A 17,091-nucleotide genomic window follows, 5' to 3' on the forward strand; every position below is an offset into this window, starting at 1 on the left:
TTTGGTTAGAGGGCACCGCATACAATGGCACAGGGTGAAGGCCAGTATGCAACGGGTGGATGGAGCTGGAATTTTGGCCAGAATGTTCCAGCTTGGTTTTGTAGCTCGTAGAAGCTATTCTGTTCCTGCTCCATTGTCCCTAGGTCATGTGGATACCAACCATAAACTAATCACGTGAGTATTTGCACTCTAAATTTCACTTGCATGTAAACGCATACAAAAAATATTGCTGTCTTCACATAGTGATGCGTCCATATGTACACAAAACAAATTGCGTACAATAAACAGCATAGTTGTATCTGTATGTCTTTAGATTCAACATTGTGATATTTGGTGGGATTGATGGGTTCTCAAGGAAGGTACTGTTTGTCAAACTTTGTATATGGTCTGTTTTTAAACTCACAAGGCTATAATAGTTGCCAGATTTTTACAAATTGGTATCAAAAGTAAATGTTCTATTATGAAATATTACGTTTTTATTTTATTTTAGATCCTGTATCTTGATGCTGCTGCAAACAACAAAGCATCGACTGCTTTCTCATTTTTTTTGGAGGGTATCCACAAACATGGGTGGCCGTCGAGGTAAAAATTATCTTTACTACATGACATGTTAGTCATGATGATTTATCAGTGTTATTAATCAGTGACCCCTTCAAATCTTTTGTCAGATCGCCTCTTTGATAATTTGCACTTAGTGATTATCGCTCACATGGGCGGGCACTGATTTGCTTTAGATTTCAGGCTTTGTCAGCAGTCTCCACAAAACTGAAAGTGATAATCAGGGCTAAAATCATCTGTGTGCTTGACAATAAACATACAATTACAGGATCTTGTAAAAAAGTTTGTAAATCAGTAACATGCATGCATGTTGTCTAAATGGTTTCCAGAGTACGTGGTGACCAGGGAGTTGAAAATGTGGACATCACTCGTTGCATGTTTTCAATACGAGGAACGGGCCGAGGCAGTTTCATTTCTGGAAAAAATGTGCACAATCAAAGGTACAAACCAAATCATTAAAAGTTGCATCACATGCTCTTTATTTCTTGTGGGGCACAGTCACTTGCCTTACACATGATGCCACAAACAAACATCTCTACTTTAATCTCAGCAGAAACCACTTTAGTCTAATGTTGAAACTCACCAACAATGAGCAAATTTATTTGTAACTATACGGTTATCTGGACCAAACGTGTCTTTTAGTCCCATTTGTTTAGAGGTGGGGTTAGGGGTAAGCCATCGTGTGGTCTGGATAATCGTATAGTAATTTAATTTTTTAAATCTCCCCTGATTAAAGGGGTGGTCACTACACCGTTTTTTATATTGACTTACATTTTTAGTCTCCCACAACTGATTGTATATAAATGGAAGCACATGCAAAGAATTTTCTCATTGCTTCATGTGCAGCTTTAAAATTGGTGTTCTTTCAATTCAGTTTAGAGGTCACACCATGATGCATCTTCGAAACCTGAACTTTGTAATGCCGCAAAATGAGAATTATTTGTATTTTCTTTGCTATTTTGTAAGCTATGATTTGTGCATACTTATGTGTCTTTTTTTAGAATTGAGCGTCTGTGGTGTGATGTTTGGTCAGCCATCTCTTGTAAATATTATGAAGTCCTTCATACAATGGAAGAAGAGAGAGTACTTGATCTATCCGATGAGCTTCACCTCTTTTGTGTGTGCTATGCAATTCTCCCACGGTTGAAATCGGACCTGAAGGGCTTCACGGAGAGCTGGAACAACCATCCGATCAGAACAGAGGGAAATCTTTCACCAGAACAGCTTTGGTACATTGGAATGTTACAGACACCAGTGGATGAGCCAGATATAGAGGTATGCTTTAAGCATCTATGCAAAGTTAGAAAGATTACACATCCAAAAATACTAATTCTGTTTTGATATGCTCAACCTTAAAAGGTATTTCAACTAAAAATGTAAATGCTCATGTCATTTCAAACCCGTAATTTTCATCCATCTTCAGAACACAAATTATCTTTTTTATGAAATATAAGATTTCTGTCCCTCCATTGACAGCTACACATAACTACCACTTTCAAGCCCTGGAAATCATGTAATTTAAGTAATACATGTGACTCCAGCAAGAGGGCTCTCAACTCTGGCTCTCTTGATCTACTTTCTTGCAGAGTTTAGCCACATCCTTGTGTAATTGATTTAGGTTAGAGCTAAACTCTGCAGGAAAGTGAATCTCGAGGACCAGAGTTGAGAACCCCTGCAATCGTTACTCGTTTCAATGCCTGGTATAAATGGGGCCTAAAATACATTTGGGCAAATAAATGTCAGGATTTTCATTCTGGGTAAACTATTAATTTACTTTAAATATAGCTTCTTTGGGATAGGATAATTTACCAGTTTATCAAACTAAATAATTTAGGTCAGCCTTAAGTTTTTATAATTAAAAGCAGTTCACATTGTAAAATTACAATGGTTTCTTTTTTTCAGGTGGTGGAGCAACTTTTTCGGGAGGAAACTGCTGATACTGACCCAGAGGATGGTGTGGTGGTGCCAGAGATCCATTGCCCCTTTTCTGACCAAAAACTTGCTGTTCTGCATGGATTAATTAATCCCTTGACATCATCATTGAATGACAGGGAGCTCTATGTCCAGACACTTGCTATTGTCAAAAGATTGTGCTCTATTTAACATTTAAATGTTTAAGTAAAACACTCACAAGTATACATGCAGTTCTGTCAGAATTTTAATTAAAAAATAAATCCGTTAATTGCCATTAATTTTATACAATGCTGTAAAACATTTAAACATTCAGGCGCATGTAAAGTTATCAACACGTTGAAAATTCTCTTTGAATTTTAAAGATGAAATTAAAATTATTGAGAGAAATTCTATGTGGACATTTGAGTTAATTTTAAAATCTACACTCTAGAAAAGCAACCTCCATTTTGCACTGCTGTTTTCATTATTTCTTTAAATTCATTGCAATTTGACAGATTTTTTTGTTTTTTTTCCCACTACGATTTCTCAATTATTGTACCTGCACTCTCAATTGCCTACTGTTGTTATGTCTACTCTGTTTGTCATTTGGCTTTATTGTTGTTTGTTTATTGTAAAGTGTCATTGAGCTCTGGAAAGGCGCTATATAAATAAAACTTATTATTATTATTATTATTATTATTATTATTATTATTATTATTATTATTATGTGCAGTGGGAAATGTAATGGTTTGGGTGCATGCACTGATGATTGGATAGCAAAGTGTGTGGCTTGGCAGTCGTTGCATACAAGTGTGGTCAAACTGAACAGTAATTTTAAAGGCCTCTCTCTCTGACAGAAGCAGGTGCCTATGCGCTTGACCAGTCAGCCACTGCATCACCTGTGGGACAGAGAGTGCTGCCTCATCCTGGGCATCTCAATCTAGGGCAGTAAAATATACAATGTTTTTAATAGCCATTTATAACCTCACAACATTTGTAAATTGTACCACTTGTAGTTTATTTCTGTGATCAAAGTGGAATGTTTAGCATCATTACTTCAGTCTTCGGTGTCACATGATCCTTCACAAATCATTCTAATATGGTGCTCAAAAACGTATCAATGTTGAAATCAGTTTTTGCTGCATTTGTGTGGAAACAATGATACCATTGAAACATTTTTGGTAAGCTTATAAAGACATGAATAATTGTATTCATTAAGGATGTATTAAATTGACATAAAACAAACATGTATAAGGTTACAAAAGATTTATATGTAATAAATGCATTAATAAATGAACTTTCTATTCTTCAAATAATTTTGAAAAAGCATAACTACTTCCACAATAATGTTAAGCTATGTTAATGTTAAATTTTTCCGACAATAATAATCTGAAATGTTTCTGAAATTAATTAAAATTTACCTTCGAGCTCCATCAGAAAATCCTGGAAGTGATTCAGTATTTGGACCTCTTTGGAATGTTTTAGAGTGCCACTCTCACTCATTTGTGGAACATGATGGGATACAATGTAATGAGAGTCCACCTGAAACACACAAAAAATGACAAGCATTAAATAAACCGTATCATGCAATATACAATAATAATAATAATTTAAGGATTACTGCTGTATCTTTTAAAACAGCAATACAAAATAAAACTAGTACGTTTTTGAAATCCTATCACTTCACCTTATCATTGCCACCTTGCACAACAAAGAGGCTGCGGCACACTTCCCTGTTCTTCTCCATAGTGTCAATTAAACCATAAAGATGTGAACCTTCACGGAGCTGCTGAAGCATGAGTGTTCTCCGAGCAGCAGCATACATTACAATCGCTCTTTAAAGAAATAAAACAACAATTTCAGTGTTAATGTTTAACCATTGTGTTTTCTGTGGAAGATACATAAATGTTACGACCCCCGGCAGGGCCGTTTCTAGCCGTCTCTGGCACCCTAGGCAAGATTCATATGTCCCCCCCACCCCCTCCCCCCTTTTTTAAAACTATCACTTGTAAAGTAAATATGACTTCCTTATTTCATGGGCATATTGTACATGCATTAATCCAATAATGTAGCTAGGTTTATTATCACTGAGATCACAGATGTTGGGGGGTTCGGGTACATGCTCCCCCGAGAAATTTTTGATTTCTATGATCTACATATGTGTATTTTAAGATGTTCTGAAGGCCAAAAAATTAGATAACAATAGCTTGAAAACCATGTCACTCGACGCCGCTGCGGATTGAAGAACACACTGACACAAAGACTAAAAGACGGGACGAAGCCGTAGCCGAAGCCTCGCGCCAGTTTTAAAGGTTAATCACATATTTTTTTAGGGGGGGCTGAGGCATAAGTTCATAAAAATTGGCCTAGTGACGCCCATGGTTATGACAGTATTAGCCTACTTGATCAATTTACACTAAACAGCTATCTCTGATGTAAAGATTTTTTTATTCAAATTAACTGCTATAATGTTCTGCACCTGAAATGAGCATGGCGTGTGGTCCGTCCAGTACTAATATTCAGTGTAATGTTTTGCTCAATGTTATGATAGAGAGACCAGCTTAGTAGAGAACAAGTAAGCAAAGCTTTCAAAGCAAAGTTAGCTTTCTTTTTTATATTTCCTCTTTTTTCTTTTTACGATACTGAGCCCCTGATGGCTTTGACCTTTTCATGATGATAAAACTAAAGCACGCTGTGACGAGTAGAAATATAGTGTGGCCCCTTTAAGAGTTGTTGCCCCTTTTGTGTATGTGCGCACTGAGTCTTGATCTCCCATGTGTGGGGATTATTTTCTGTTTTCTGTTGCTAACAGTCAGTTATTTTGTTTTATTGAGTAATGTTGTGGACGGAAAGGGAGTTTGTGATGAGAGTTCAGCGGGGAATAAAGTGCGATCTGTTTGATGTTAATCGCCCTCGTGTTTGCATCCACTCCAGTTACATTAAGTGAGCTATCCGCATTTTTCACTCGGACACAAGCGTTACAACGCCACGGATGACGACGTTCCCTGCCGCCCTCTACATGATCTTATTTCATTACAGCAGCGCCACTATCACCATGGCGACTTCACTCCAATAATCGCAACTAATCATAATGCCTTGAAATAGCAAAAGTACGAAATATTAATAATAAAATATATATGAAATAACTAAAAAACCTTGTTGGGGCGGGGGCTCACTGGCGCCCCCCAGCTGTTGGCGCCCTAGGCGACCGCCTAGTTTGCCTATGCCTAGAAACGGCACTGACCCCGGTCTAGGGGTGCAGGAGTGAATATAAAAAAAACTGTCCCAAAACAGAGTACGTTTAAAAGGAAAAGTTCTCGGGTTCCTGATTTTAATTTCTTTGTGAGGACAAAAAGATGAGTGTTGCCACAAGTCAATAATGAAAAGTAAATCAAAACTCAGGGATAGCTTCGGGGCTAGGCCAGGCCAAAATAACAAACAAAAAGTCAACTAAATATACCAGGAGAAACTAAATTCCCTGTCAAATGAAAAATAGAACCAAAGAAAAATACAATGTCTTACCTATCTCCCTACCTAAACATAAACAGGAGAAAAAATGGATATAAAATAATGTATACAAAATAAAAGGCACCTAGCCCCTACGGTTTATAAATGACAAACAAATAATATAACCGTGGCACACACGCCACTAAAGTAACCAAAAACAAGTGATAAAGGAGAGGGGGTAACTTAAATTAAAAGAACAACACCTATGGCTCACTCACTAGTAATTCACTCATACAACTTGTGTTTTACAACAGTACACAGGACTAAAAATCACACGGATCAGTCTCTAGCTCTCTCCTTCCCTCCTCTAGCTCTCTCCTTCGCCTTAAAGGGCCGCCGCACCACCGTGACCAACCAGCGCTCTCTGACGTCACGTCCAATTTGGGGCGGAACAACCTATTAGAAACAATAGGAGGAGAGACAGTGGAAAACAACGGGAAGAGAGAAAAACAGCAACACATCCGAGAATACAGTCACAGATGTAACATAAAATAAATACATTTAAAAAATATTGCAGAGTAAAACCTTGTTATATTCTCCTTGTTGTCCTCATTTATAGGCCCCGTGTAGCTACAGTTGACAATCTGTTTACTGTAAGATGACAAGTCTGAGGCCTCCTCAATCTATAAGTAGAGGAAAATCTAAAAGTGTTACACTTTAAAAAAAAACAATACATGTCAAAGTGAAATACATAGAAAGAAACTATGACCATTTGTTTTTTGATACCATTTTAATCAGTGGTGAAAACTCAGCCTCATGAACGTTATCTTTGGTAGCGTTTTCAAGGGTTCCACTCAACAGAAAATCATAACACCAGTCCTGAAGAAATCTTGGAGCTGGGCCTCCCTGTGCAAGGCTAACAGAAAAGACCTCCCCAGCAACTCTGTTGCAATGACAAGAAAACAAGAAACAAAGTATAGTAGAATTTTACAATTTACCAGTTAGTGTGTATTTGAAATTTACATATTTAATATTTACATATTATAAATTTACACATATTACATGACATTTACATATATTAAATTTGAAATTTAATATACAAATTTACATATGTATATTACATATACATATATACATTTGCTTTTGAAAGGATTGTTAAGCCTAAAACAAATGTTTCCTATTTAGATCTAGAAAGGTTTAAATCTCATTGATTTTTGTACAGACAACAACAGCTGAGATTTTCTTATTTGTTTTCCACAGAAAAAGCCACACTTAAGTTTGGAATTGACATGAGTGTGAATAAATGACAGCATACATTTTTGGGTGACCTATTTCTTTGAAGAGCAACACTTACCGAAACAGGCCATTGTCAAGATCATTCAATGAATACTTTGGCATTTTGCCCTCCTCTACTTCCAAGAGTCTGGTCTCTATGGGTGCTTTCACATCTCTAGTTCGGTTCATTTGGTTCGAACCAAAGGCAAACAATTATACATTGTTGCATTTTTCAGCTTTTTTGGTTCCTTTTCACACCACACTGATTGCTTTGGTCCGAGCCAGTTGAAACGAACCAAAACGCAGGCACGTGACAACATCCACATCACTCATTGGCCGTGGCGTATTTCCTAACCTGCTTTTCGATTGGTCAGAATTTATGTGTGGGAAAATTCCAGCAGAAGAGGCAAAGCCAGCAAACTATAATAACACTATGGAGAGACGACTGCGCGGGCCAGTTTTGTCCCTTGCCATAATCTACTACACTGTGTGTATTTACCACAGTAGGCAAACAAAACATTTCTATAATGAAGCGCGGATGCGACATGAAAACAACGCTCTAATGCACTGCAGACGGCGAGCGCGCATCGCTCGTCACTTCAAGAGGAGGCGTGCATTAATTATTAACTCTTGACATGCTCATCTTCCGAAAATATTGCCAACGATCTATCAGGTAATAATGTCATGCACACAATGTCAGCGCAGCTATACGGCAGCTGGTTCAGTCCAAAAATGATCAGTACTTTTGCAGTTGGTTCTGTTGGAGGTCGGATCACGTTCTCACCACAAACGAACCGCTCCAGAGTTCGTTTGAAATCGTACCGAGACCAGCTCTTCAAGGAGGTCTCGGTACGCTTGTTTGGTCTGCTTTTGGTACGATTGCTGCTTTCAGACCTGACCAAACGAACCACACCAAAGAGGGAAACGAGCTCTAGTACGATTCAACCGAACTAAATGAGGCAGGTGTGAAAGCACCCTATTCCACCAATCAGTTATATATATAAAATAAATATATCTAACCATAACAAATTAACAAGAAATAAAAAAATAGGTGTAGTGTTTAAGATAAGTTACTAAGTAAAAATATATAAAAATTCTACCTGTCAGGAATTCTTTTCGTAGAGCACCTGTGTCAACTCCAGCCTCTCCTAAGAAAGTAATCTTTAAAGTGTTGACCGGGGAGCTGATCTTTTGTCGCCTCCAAAGTAACAGACCTCGTTCTACAAGGTTTATTCTGGACACACAGATGTTGAATTCCTTGGAGCTGTCAACTTGAGCAGCTAGCCATCATAGGACATCCTCCTCACTGTAAATTGTTAAATCTTTTAAATATTTAGCACATAATGGTTTAGGCAGCATGGTACATTAGTTATACATTTTACAAGTAAATTATTACTTAACAATATAAATGTTATTTTTTAATGTGACGTAAAAATATTTAATTCAGTGCATTTATAAGTAGCTAATTTCCATTAAAGTCTAATTTTCCATTGAACATGATTTTGATCCAACAAGAAATGTCAAAATATACATCACGCACCATTAGACTGCAGTTTCTACACTGCTATGTGTATCGCATTACCTTTCCAAGTCACCACAAAAACTTGCATCAAAAGAAACGTTTTCATGCACACAGGACACTTTGCATCTGTCGACTAAAAGGCAAGTGATTATGTAAAATTCTAAAGGCAGTCAGAAGGATGTCATCCCATGACAGAAGTAAATTACCTTTTCCTCGAAGGCTGGAGGTGAATTAGTTACCTGGTTATAGACAAAAAACAACCTAAAAAAACAAGTAACCTTAAAAACCTTAAGTAAACTTAAAAAAACAAACAAAAAAGATTTTACCTCTGGTTCCGAATCTGAGAGTGTCTCATATTCCAGAGTATCGCATTCCCTCACATGCAGGGCAAGAATTTGAAGTGGCATCATTTTAAAACATTTCTTGCATTCTGCTTTTGGCATTAGCGAAAATTCCTGTGCATTGGAGGGAAGAGGAGAAAGATCGAACTCATCCTGTAAAGGTACAATATACAGCATGGTTTTCCCCCCTCCAGTTGCACATCTGATGGTACTGACACTATATCCTTCAGAGTCCGGGGGAACAAGATTCAGACGCCGCCTTCCCTGTCCACCTGAAAAAAAAAACATGTACATATATACATATACACACTCCATTATAAGTAAATATTTTATACATCATCATCATCAATATATTTCATCCTTTAAAAGTCTTAGAAACTGGTTTATGAAAAAAAAAATAATAATATACCCTCACAATTGGAAAATAAACTGTAAAATAAATGTATTAATCAAATGCATTAACCTAATAATCATACTAATAGTGTGTCAATAATATTAGTCAATAATAAAGGCATTTTGATGATACTGGAGGTTAAAAACATATATTTACTCCCTCATAGCATTCTTAACCAGACTTTTTGATAGTCAAATGCAAAATAAGATTTTGTTTTCGTCCACATAGCAAAAGTGTGAGCGGAGTAATGTGGTTTCATTATATGGACATGATCAGCATTTTTGTAATATTTAATTATTTTGCTGTTCATTCTCAGATATTCGCTTTGAATAATGGGTAACACTTTACAATAAGGTTAATTAGTTAATGTATTAACTAACATGAACTAACCATGAGCAAAACATTTGTTACTGTATGTGTTCATCTTTGTTAACATTAGTTAATAGAAATACAGCTGTTCATTGTTAGTTCATGTTAGTTCACAGTGCATTAACTAACGTTTACATGATTTTAATAAAGTAGTAGTTAATGTTAAAATTAACATGAACAAAGATTAATAAATGCTGTATATGTGCAGTTCATTATTAGTTCATGCTAACTAATGTAGTTAACTAATGTTAACTAACGAAACTTATTGTAAAGTGTTACCGTATTATGATGTTTAATTGCTGAAAACCTGAATATTGACTATAGCCTACCATACATGAAACTACTTGCATTGTGTGATTATCTGAATCTCTGTAACTTGCACTTAGGACTTGTAGTGGTGTCCAAATAGTACCAGATGCCTTGTAGAGAAGCCATCCTCCAGATGCTGACTTCATTTTGGGGTAGGTATCACAAAACAAGCTGGTCACCTAAAATCCACAATTACAACAAATTATTATTACAAATAAAGTTATTCTATGCATCACCTATGAATGAATATGTTATGCATAACCTCAGAATGAGTCAAATCATCAGTCAATGACAGATTTCGTTTCCCCAGTCCAGCCTGCAGGAGTTGCAGCTCCTCCGCTGTTGAAGGGGTCATTTCTGTATTTTTATTTAAAAGGAACGCTGAAAACACAAATGGTTTCCAAGCTTTGATGAACTTGGCTGGTTTACTACAGCTGGGTAAACGCCTTTTGGACCCCCGCTTAAAAAACCCTGGGAAAGACCTTCAAGAGATGATTAAATCAAAAGTTAGTAATTCAAAATATGCAGAACTATATATATTCTGTGACAGATTGCTTATGCTACTCTATGTAGGCTTATGAGAGTTGCTTTGGATAAAAGCATCTGATAAATGCATAGGCTACATTTGAACAAAATTGCATTGCAAATAGTAACTGTCATTGTTTTCAGTCATGACTGCAAGCTGAAACCTGGCCATCTCTTGGTCCACAGTCTGGCACTGTCCTGAGCACTGCCCCTGATTCTGACTCTGCCTCGTGCTGGTTTTACCCAGCGACTGGTTGAGCACCTCTATGATGTTATGTATAGCTGATGCAGCATCTGCTGCACCAACATTTGAGCTTTGCTGCAGAATAAAGATCAGTCTGAGATCTTTGCTTAAATTACATCATGTAACATCCTTGAATGCATCACATTTGTTGGGGTATAATACAAATGTTGGGGGTAGCAATCAAAGTACTCAAACTACAAAAATTGCACTGCAGACATGTGAATAATTAGAATATAAACACGTCAAGATTGATCTATTAGACATAAAGAAAGATAACTTGGATAGCAGCTAGAGATCAGAAAACAAAAACTTGTTTCTAGATTTGATTTTAAACTTACCTCAAGCTGCCGATCGAATGCCATGCAGTTGAGGATGCCGATGACGCTCCGTGCCACTCTTGATTAACGTTACTCATCTCGGCTTTAATATTACGTTAGTGATGTGCTTTTTTTTTTTTTTTTTTTTTTTTTTTATTGACATACAGACATACAAACCACAATAGTGCAGTAATTGACAATCGAGTAATTACATAATTCTAGAAGTGAAATAAAAGTGTGTTAATGTATAAGGTGTGTGTGGTTGAGTGTAGGTATGGGTGTGTATTCAAAAGCAAAATTACACATTTATTATTTATTATATTATCACTACCACTTATCATCATCATACCATCATCATCATCATTGTAATAATCAGTGTCCCTTTTTTTATTTTATTTTTTATTTTCCTATGTAATATTTATCATTGTCACCACTTTCAATGGGTCAATAAGTTTCACATAGTATAATAATAATATAAGATAATCCTCCCCCCACATTTTTTCAGTCCCTATACTTTTTATTTTATTTTTTATTTTATTTTTATGTTGTGTGTAGTGTCTAAGGTGCATTAAAAGAAGGGGGACATTGTGCGAGTGTCTCAACTTAGGACAGAGATGCTGTCCTAGAGAAACCATTTCTCGCCTGTCCTACCTGCCTTAGTGTTTATGAGGTATTTCAATTTAAATATACATACATACACACATTTCTCTTCTACATTGTGGTGCATTAAAAACACATGAAAAGATTAGGGGGAAAATTAGAAATAATCAATCGATTTTACTATAGTAGTAGTGGTGACAATGAAAACCAGGTTTGAAGTTCCAAAACAGCAATAATAATAGTTGATGATGATGATGATGATGATGATGATGATGATGATGATGGTGATGATGATGATGATGATGATGAAAGCAAAGACAACAATGGAAACAGCAACAATAATAAAAATAATAATAATAAATAATAGCAATCATAACAATAACAATAATTAAACAATGAAACAATATTGACAATAATTGGAATTATGCAGTAATGCCTGTGGATTGATTAAGAGATGGGAAGAGACGGAGTTACGGAGAGAGAGAGGATTCAGAGTTGTAAGAGGTCAGAAAGTGTTGGATGGCAGAGGTCGCTTTCAGATGAGGGATTATAGGGGACAGATGTGTATTCCATTGTAATAAAGTCGGCGAGAAGATTTTTCCAGTGGTTAATGTGTATATTGTTACGAGTTTTCCAGTTCATGAGGATAGTTTTCTTGGCAATGGTTAGGGCTATGAGGAGAGTTTTAAAGTTTATAGTTTTATCTGTAATTATTGTGAGGTCCCCAAGCAAGCAAAGAGAGGGATAATGGGATGTGGCCGCCCACTATAGTGGATAGTGACTGTGTGACCTCTTCCCAGAAGTGTTTGATTGGAGTGCAGTGCCAGGTTGCATGGATGTATGTATCTGTAGATTTCTGACTGCAATGTGTGCAAATTTCTGATGTGAAACCCATTTTAGCTAATCTATTGGCCGTGTAGTGTGTTCTGTGAAGTGTTTTGTATTGTATCAATTGAAGATTAGCATTTTTGGACATGAAATAGATGTTTTTACAGATTTGGGTCCAGAAGTTGGCATCAGGAGCTATTGAGAGATCGTTTTCCCATTTTATTGTTGGTAAGTATATGGTCTGAAATTGATTTGAAATGATTTTGTATATTTTGGAGAGAAGTTTCTTTGGAGATGAAATGTTAACCAAGTCTGATATTGCTGGTGGAAGTTCTAAATTTGTGGCTCGGATGTTATTGGTGTGCTTTAATATAGCCTACTGTTGTCAGACTGTCCCAAAATTTGCGCCGCTGAAGTCTCTCCTTCCGGTTCAAGGAGCCGTCAATCAAAATCTCACTAGCCAATGATAGCAAACCGCTGTTAAGCCCGCCCACACGATAGGTCTGTGTCAGAATTGCGAACGAAAACTTCAGAAGCGTAAACGAAAACTTCAGAAGCGTAAACGAAAACTTCAGAAGCGTAAACGAAAACTTCAGAAGAGTAAACGAAAACTCTGGAAGCGCATTTGTAAGTTCAGATCAGCGAAAGAAATATGAGAAATAGTTAGCAAAACATGGAGTGCATTAAAAACGAAGTCAAAAAATGTGCCCGCGGTTTATTCTTTTTCATTTTCGAAGATATTTTTTTCAATTTCAATTAATATTTTCATCAGTTTTTCAAAAATGTACTTTCATTATTATTGGCACAGAAGTAATTCCATAGCCCTCAGAAGCCAAGCCTTGGCAAAGTTCTACACATCATGTTTTAGTTGAGATGCCAGTTGTGCAGCAGTCACTCAAACCCTATCGAAGTGCCATGCCATATCCAGGCCCCCAGGTATTCTCTAGTTATTCGTATCCCCCTTCTGTGCCCAGGCCGAGTCTACAGAGCCCACCAGTAGCGAATGTTACAGTTAAGCACATAGCTGCTGAGCAGGCCCTGCAAGTGCGTTCCGCTGAAGCCACATTTCTCATTGCTCAAGTTCCAGGCTATAGTGGAGTCACCCCGTCACCCCCATTTGCTAATGCATGGGCCCCCAACATAACTTAACACAGCCCTCAGGTGGCATTAGACCAGACAGCCGCTGATAATCCTCTTGGGCTGTCTGCTCAACAAACACTGATGCCAACTTCCCAACTTAACATGCATGTTGATGCTCGCTCTCCAGTTGCCCCTCCACCTGCATCTGCCAGCCAGTCGGCCCACCCAAACGAGTCACAATTAAGGCCTCCTGCTCAAGCAGTCACAAACCAGTCTCTTCCCATGGCAGCCTATGGAGGTTTCATGCAAACTCATCAGGTGAAAAATGTGCAAGTCTTCAGAGGAAATCCAGACTGTAAAATACTAGTGAAAGCCTGGATTTTTGACATGCAATGCCTATTGGAGGCAATAGAGCTCCCAATGCGCTTCTCCACTGTTGTGCGACACCTGGGGGGTGAAGCACGAAATCTCATCCTTAACCTACCACCCCATGATCAGACCCCTGAGAAAGCGTTGGACGTATTGAGAGCCAAATACAGCGACACCCGTGGTTCCCTAGACCCTCTGGCTGACTTTTACGAGCGGAGCCAGAAATCAGGGGAGTCTGCCTGTTCTTATGCTATAGCACTGGAGGCAAAGTTGCGAACAGTAGAGGAGAAGCAAAGAGGAGGTAAGCCCTTTGTAAGGAACCAAGCAAGCCTAGCACAAGGAACACCAAAAAGAATAACTTTACAAACTCATAATTTCCATATAACAAAACAACAAACAAAAAGAAAAGAAAAAACAAAGTCAAACCATTCAGATGAGAAAGAAACAAACTAAAAACAACCAACCGTATAAAGTATTTTGATGACCAGGTTAGATGTCAAAGTTAGTGAATTAGGAGAAAATTTGTATTTGTTTCCGATTGATGTTGGCAGTACAAGTTTTAATATTATTAAGACTAATGAAATGCAAGTTAACACAATTATTAGTTGCTAAGAGATCTCAGTAACATCACTCACTGTGCTCAGATTATTCTCCTTAACCAGAGACACTCACACTCTCACATTTATCTCCTCTAAAGCTTCATAAAAGATCTCAAGAACATCACTCACACAGCTCAGATTATTCTACTTAACCAGAGACACTCACACTCTCACATTTATCTCCTCTAAAGCTTCATAAAAGATCTCAGTAACATCACTCACACAGCTCAGATTATTCTACTTAACCAGAGACACTCACACTCTCACATTTATCTCCTCTAAAGCTTCATAAAAGATCTCAGTAACATCACTCACACAGCTCAGATTATTCTACTTAACCAGAGACACTCACACTCTCACATTTATCTCCTCTAAAGCTTCATAAAAGATCTCAGTAACATCACTCACTGAGCTCAGACTTTTCTCCTCAGCTAGATACTCTGGCACTCTCACTTTTGTCACCTCTAAACATTTCATAAAAGATCTTAATAATATCACACATTGTGCTCAGAATATTCTCCTTAGTTAAAGACTCTGGTACTCTCACATTTGTCAAACAAATGATGTGCCCTATGCACATAAACTGTACAGCTTTCTTATTGTATCAACAATTAACCTTATTTACTAGCCTGGATGCCAGCCGAACTTAGCCCCCGCCCACAAATTTTTTAGGTCGGGCAGTTCGGTCTGGCCTCACTCCATAGAGGAGTAATTATCTCCGAACAGAAACTGTTCGGACCAATGAAATCATCAGGGCGGGCTTTAGACGATGATGGACAGATGATAAACAGTACCGTAATCATCACGTCATCAAAGGGGCTTGGGTTATATTTGTTCAAATCCTAAACGGAGAGCTTGTTTGTATCTGCATCACCTTCACTATTTCTCTCAGAAATGATGATCATGTTGGGTAAGTACTCTGTGTATCATTAATTTATTCATTTTTTTTACAACACCGGCAAAGACCGTGTATTCCAGCCTGATTTCAGCGCGCGTGCAGACAGGGTTGCCAAGTTTTTACAACAAAACCCGCCAACTACTAGACCTAAACAATAGCTTCTCAGGGGGTTCTCCGGGGGAAAAATGGTGTTTGAGGGGTGAAATGTGTGTTATTTTGGCAAGGTTGCCTGCTAAAATTCACACTCATGGGTCTATGTATCACATAATAGTCACTTCAACCCGCTGACATAAAAAACAACCCGCGGGGGAAAAACGCGGACTTGGCAACACAGTGCAGTTGAGCTCTGTTGACATTTGACAATGCGTCGCTTCGTTGCTCTGATTGTTGTAGCTCTATCCAATTAATGTCTTTCCTGGTTCGGTTAAAACACGCCCCATAATCACAGCCCAATGGAGCATCAGACTCATATTCTGACTAGAATTGAGTATGACCACGTCAGGCTACTTATTTACTTTATTTCCACTAACATTTTCTCAATTCTTTTTGAAAATGAAGAAATTGAAAATGCCTTTCCGATCTAATATGTGATGGGAAAAGGGAGTAGAGAGAGTGTGGCAAAAGGCAGATTCGATCCTCTGATCGAGTTGGGTCAAAACTTGATGACATGCGTCTTACCACTACACTATAGTGACAGTTAAAGGTTTGACCCATTTCTCTGTCTTTATCCCCGTCAAATGTTACTATCGATATAGCCTCTGATTTCTTACGGTCCAACTCGTCTGACGCCAGTCTGATACATTCTTCCTCTTCTTCATCTTCGCTAAGTTGTAGATTATGGTATTATTCAGTCTTATTATGACGCTTTCATCGTTTGCTCAGATCATCTCTACAGCCGGCCAGAGCGCTGCATAAATAATTACCCACGCGTCCCTTGGAGGGCGGGGCAATAACAAAAGCCAGTATGGAAATACACACAGACAAAACAAGGCAATTTCAACCTCAAAATGTACGCTTTTAAATATACAATTAATGCCATCTCAAACACGGAGAGGCTCGTTCGTTATTTCAATTAACAGATTCTGCAAAAAAACGAAAATCTCATAATTTGAAAAACAAAAACAAAAAACACTTCTTTCTCATTTTGCTCGAAAGTAGAGCTGCCGACTTGTGTCCCTGGTTTCCGTGACGGGTCACATATAGCCTTACAACAAATCATCTGACCGCATATACCGAATTGGGACAACACGTTTTTCTCAGGCACTCAGCTATCCACCCATAATTGTCTCGCGACCGGTTGAGAAACAGTGCTGTAGAAAAACACCCTATCACTAGGGATCAATGTTGCTGGGACTCCAAGGTAGCATTTAGCCAACCTGGCTAAATGGGGAAACTGGCTTTCTTTGTCCTTTCACCATGCAACTCCAGTGATCACCCAAGTCGAGTGACATGCATTTGGATATATTTAGTTAGGGTTATTTGGATTTTTTTTTTTTGTATCTTTGTATTTTTTTATTTTTTGA

The 17,091-nt window shown here is 37.8% G+C and overlaps 3 long non-coding RNA genes across 3 annotated transcripts; 1 reads left to right on the forward strand and 2 right to left on the reverse strand.

Moving 5' to 3' along the window:
- The first annotated feature begins 881 nt into the window (after window positions 1–881).
- LOC137088373 (uncharacterized) lies at window positions 882–2,757 on the forward strand. Its single transcript, XR_010907555.1, has 3 exons — window positions 882–998; window positions 1,560–1,833; window positions 2,461–2,757. It is a non-coding gene; the product is annotated as an uncharacterized lncRNA (long non-coding RNA).
- Window positions 2,758–3,158: 401 nt separating this feature from the next.
- Window positions 3,159–4,309, reverse strand: LOC137088395 (uncharacterized). The gene is made up of 3 exons (XR_010907557.1): window positions 4,139–4,309; window positions 3,873–3,993; window positions 3,159–3,391 (listed from the first exon to the last, which is right to left on the reverse strand). It is a non-coding gene; the product is annotated as an uncharacterized lncRNA (long non-coding RNA).
- Window positions 4,310–6,464: 2,155 nt separating this feature from the next.
- On the reverse strand, window positions 6,465–7,333 carry LOC137088384 (uncharacterized). Its single transcript, XR_010907556.1, has 3 exons — window positions 7,253–7,333; window positions 6,685–6,841; window positions 6,465–6,581 (listed from the first exon to the last, which is right to left on the reverse strand). It is a non-coding gene; the product is annotated as an uncharacterized lncRNA (long non-coding RNA).
- Window positions 7,334–17,091: the final 9,758 nt, after the last annotated feature.

Source organism: Pseudorasbora parva, chromosome 1 (genome assembly GCF_024679245.1).
Source record: "Pseudorasbora parva isolate DD20220531a chromosome 1, ASM2467924v1, whole genome shotgun sequence".
Lineage (NCBI taxonomy): Eukaryota > Metazoa > Chordata > Actinopteri > Cypriniformes > Gobionidae > Pseudorasbora > Pseudorasbora parva.